Below are 5,234 nucleotides of genomic sequence, written 5' to 3'. Positions count from 1 at the left end.
TCTATCAACAGAGAAACTGATAAATAAATGTGGCACATATACATAGCCACTGTCTGTGTTTTTGTTTTGCTGGGTTTTACTTTTCCTTTTGTTTCATTTTTTTTGTTTTTAATATCTTGGATTAAGGTTTAAAAAAATATGATATATCTATACAAAGGAATATTGCTCGGCCATAAAAAGGAATGAAGGAGAGCCAGCCAGTGCTGTGCTAGTTAAGGTGGCTGGATCCTACATGGCCAATTGTATAGTTCAAGTCCTGAACCTGGCAGCTTGTAAAACATGCTGAGTGTGTGTACATGCATGTTCAAGGATCATAGAGGAAATTGGTGAAGAGATTGTGGTATTACCATCTCCCCCAGGGAAGAAGGGGGTGTGATTTTTCACTTCCCTTCTCTCCCCTGCTCACTGATGACTGAACACCTCACTCCATTGATGACCACTGCATGGCAGTGTCAACAACACCCTACACCAGTGCTTACTAAGCTCTATAGACCATTCTGCACATGGAAAGGATACGAAAACAAAGGGAAAAGACATCCTTTATTGAGTTTATGCTTGGGCTCAGGCACTGTTCAATAATGCTATTCACTTCTGAGATAGGACAAACACCTGTGTTCCAGGTGGGGATACAGAGCTTCAGAAAAAGCACGGCATCAAATGTACAGCAAGTCCTTATTTAATAGTCCCACAACTACGTACCAGGGTCCTCCTGAGAGCCACCCTCACCTCCTTATTCCGCAGCGTGTACACCACAGGGTTCAGGAGTGGTGTTGCCACCGTGTAGACCACAGCCCCCAGGCGGTCCTGGTCAGGGTTGACCCCAGACTCGGGCCGCAGGTAGATGATGGAGGCACAGCCAAAATGAACAATGACCACAATGAGGTGAGCTGCGCAGGTAGAGAAGGCCTTGCACCGCCAGCCGCTGAGGGGATCCTCACGATGGCAGCCGCAATGAAGACGTAGGACAGGAGGATGAGGAGGAAGGAGACCAGCACTGCCAAGATGCTTAAGAAGAAGATGACCAGCGCTTTGCCAGCACTGTCGCCACAGCTGAGCTTCAGCACGGGGGCAATGTCACAGAAGAAATGCTCCACGCGATCTCCACGGCAAAAGGACGAGGCGAAGATCATGCTGGTCTCAGTCACAGACACTGAGAACCCACAACAGAAAGCCAGGGCTCCCAGGCAGATGCACACGCTGGGTCTCATGATTACTGAGTAGCGCAGGGGGTGGCAGATGGCTACGTACCTGTCATAGCCCATCAAGGTGAGGAGGAAGCACTGGCTACATGCCAGGCCCACGAAGAAGAACATCTGAGCCCAACAGCCAGCAATGGAGATGGCCTGGTTTTCCATCAGCAGATGGGCCAGCATATTGGGGACCATGACCAGCGTGTAGCAGGTCTCTGAGAGGGACAGCACCGCCAAGAAGCGGTACATGGGTGTGTGCAATGTCCGGTCCACATGGATGATGGTGATAATAGTGAGGTTGCTACTGAGGGTGATCATGTAAGTAAAGAAGAACAATGTGAAGAGCATGGTCCTCAGGTGTGGGAGGTTGGAGAATCCCACCAGCACAAACTCCGTCACCAGCCAGGTCTCATTGTCTTGTCTCTCGAGAACCTGAGAGTTGTCAGCCTAAATACAATAGAGCCCATCCATAAGGATCTGCTGTGTATCAAGTAGCAACACAGGTTATCATTCATACTTCTGGATATTTACCCAAAAGATCGGAATTCACTCACTGGAAAGACACTTGCGCATTCATGTTTATTGCAACATTATTCGCAATTGGTAGTACATGGAATCAACCTAAGTGCACAAGAATTGTTAGATGGATTGAAAAACTTGTGGAATACTATTCACCTTTAAGGAACAATGAAACTATCACTTGGTTCAAAGTGGGTGAATATAGAAGACTTAATGCTAAGCATAAGTAAGCACAGTGAACTATACTATGAAAGACAAACACTGTATATCCCCATTCAACATATACCAAATGTCTGCACTTTACGAAAGATCTGAAGTGCAAACGAAATTTCCAAAGTCATAATAGTAATGAGGACAAATATACACACCAGAGTCTGTAGGGGAGAGGAGTTGGTTGTAGAAAATAGATGGGAGGGCCTAAAAGAAGAAACACTTGACAGACCCAAGAATGTAAAGTTCTCTGTTGTAATGTCCCCGGTTAGATTATTGCATACTGCATGCATACCTTGAAAAACTATGCTGTGCTCTGTAGAAATGGGCAATGATGGAATGAAAATAAGAAATCATAAAATTAATTAATAAATTAAAATGAAAGGGAGTGCTCAGTGAGGCTGAACCATAAGAAAAGTTTCCAGGTTGCCTGGGCAGAGCACACAGTGTAGGCAAGTGCCCATGACCCCAGAAGAAATAAAGCTGGGAGTGGATCATGGGATAGAAACCCTGTTACAATGCCTCTCTCTCTCTCTCTCTCTCTCTCTTTCTCTGAGAGACATATATATATATATATATATAGAGAGAGAGAGAGAGAGAGAGAGAGACATATATATATATGTGTCTCTTCTGTTCATGGGAGAAAAATGTAAATAAACTTTAAAAAAAAAAAAAGGAAAGAAGTCTCAGAAATGATAAGTCCATTGTTGAAGAAGGGGCTCTGGGAAAAACACTTAACAAACACAAGAATGCATTTAAACAAAGCAAATAGATTATGGAATAGTATAGCACAACAGAGTTTAAAAAGGAAAAAAAGGGACATTGCCAATCATATACACATACATATGTGTGTGTGTGTGTTTCATATATATATGTGTTTCATATATACCTATACAGAAAAACTAGGGCCAGCTGGTGGCATGGTGATTAAGCCAGGTAGATCTCACATGGTCAACTTTGTGGTTCAAGTCCCGGACCCAGCGACTGGTAGAACACTCTGGGTACATGTACGTGTATGCCCAAAATCCTGAGAGGAGAATTGAAAAGAGACTATGACATGGCCACCCCCACTAGGGAATGATTTTTCATGGTTCATCTCTATCTTACTCTGTCTCTCTCCAGAGAGTGTGCATGTCCAATATTGAAACTTAAAAAAAAAGAAAGAAAGAAAGAAAAAAGAACAAAAATGAAAGATGTACAACATAATGTGATATTTTTTGTTGAAGATGATGAATATAGTAATATCCCTGGTTTGATTATCACAGACAACATACATCTTGGAAGAACCACATTGTACCCTACGAATACGTATGATTAAATGTAAAGATGACATTATAAAATAATAATAAAAAGATAATAAGTCCCTTATTATTTTTATTTTTTTAAGAATTATTTTATTTATTTATTTATTTTAATTTGACTGGAGAGGACAGAGCAAGACAGAGAGAGAAAACTGAGAAAGGAAGCCACCAGACCTAGGACTCGAACTACAGTTGACCATGTGGGAGTCCAACACCTTTAACCACCATGCCACCTGACAGCCCCCCCTCATTATTTTTCTAATACCACCAAGAAGGCAAGTATCACTTCACTAGATAAGAAAATCACAAGAGGGTGGCATGGTGATTAAAGCACCGGACTCCCACATGGCCAACCACAGTTCAAGATGTGGACTGAGCAGCTTGCTTTCTCACCACTCTCTCTCTCTGTCTCTCTCTGGTGAGCTCACGTGCCCTGTAGAAAAATTTTAAAAATAGTAATGGTGATCAGGCTTGATTTGTGCGCCATCTAGTGACACTTTTGGTAATCTGCCAGCAAGTGACTCAAGAAAAACAATAAATACCCCCTGGAAATATTCATCTGGGGCAATGTAATGATAGAAATTGAAAAGGATCATTGAGCTGTTTGGAAAATGTGTTGACAGTTGAATTTTGGAAGCATGAATCTCAATCTTTAGGTTGAGGTAACTGAAGATATACAAAAGACAAAAAACAACAACAACAAAATACTTGATTAATCTATAGATACTTCTGTTATTAAAAAAAAAAAAAAAAAAAAACCGTACTCAGCTAGATACATAGCACTCTTTATTTAAAGTCGTGGGCCAGCAGGTAGCATGGAGGTTAAGGCAGCTGGATCCCACACAGACAACTGAGTGATTCAAGTTCCAGTCCAGGCAGCTTAAAAGACATGCCAGGTATGTGTTTCGTGGGTCCCAAATCAAAAGAGGAGAGTGAAGGAAAAGGATTTGTAGGGTGACATCCCCTCGGGGGGGTGACTTCTCACTTTCCCTGTCTCCCTGTCTCTCTCATCTCCTATAAGTGTATGTGTCCTAGAGCAAACAAATAAATAGAAAAAAAGTCAGGATCAGGCTTATGAGTGAAAGTAACAGGGAAAAAAAGGTAATGAGGTAGGGATTCTCCCTTGTGGGTTTTTTTTGTTTTTGTTTTTTGGGGATTTTTTTAACTAAAGAAAATGAAGCCAGATGAAGCCAGCACTGAAGTGTTTTCTCATTTTGTTTTGCTTTATTTTTTTTTCTTTTTTCTTTATTTCTTGTAAAGGGCCAGATAAGGAAGAGTTTATTATTTATTTATTTATTTATATTAAAAAGGGTCTTGCTGCATGAAGATTCTCCTGCCTCAGTCTCTCAATTGACTGGGGCTGCAGGGACAGGCTACCATGCCTGGCTTTTAGGTCAGGCAGGAATCTAGCCTGAGTCTCCCAGGTAGCCTCAGCCTTCAGAGCAGCAGCCTCTTAACATAGAATGCCACCCCAACTGGACATGAATATTTTAGCATTTGTTGACTGCACTGTTGCTGCTGCTCCATTTTGCCATTGGAGCATGAAAGCAACCTTGCACAATATGCGAGTGATGTGCCTCATTATATTTCAATAAGACTCTACTTAGAAAATAGGTGGGGGGGGGGAGACAGATTTAGACCACAGAGTAAACCTAAAAGAACATTCAACTTAGGAGAACTCCAGTGAGATTTTATGAGGGATTCAGGCTATAAAAAATTTAAGGGACCAGCAGTTAGCGTAATGGCTGTGTCGCTGAATTCCCATGTAGTCAACCGCTGTTCGAGTCCTGGACTCGGCGGCTTAAACTTATGCTGGGCGCGTGTGTGCATGCCCAAGACCCCAAGAGGAGAATGGAGGAGAAGGGATTGCGGCGTGACCATCCCCCCTGGGGGGTGATTTCTCGCTTTCTGTCTGTCTCTCTCTGTCTGTCTGGCGAGCGCACGCGCCCTGTAGTGAAAATCTCTCCAAAAAAAAAAGAAAGAAAGAAAGAAAGAAAGAAAGAAAGAAAGAAAG

The sequence above is a fragment of the Tupaia chinensis genome, unplaced genomic scaffold (genome assembly GCF_000334495.1).
Source record: "Tupaia chinensis unplaced genomic scaffold, TupChi_1.0 Scaffold139785_1, whole genome shotgun sequence".
NCBI lineage: Eukaryota > Metazoa > Chordata > Mammalia > Scandentia > Tupaiidae > Tupaia > Tupaia belangeri.
Note: the sequence above shows the minus strand (reverse complement) of the source record.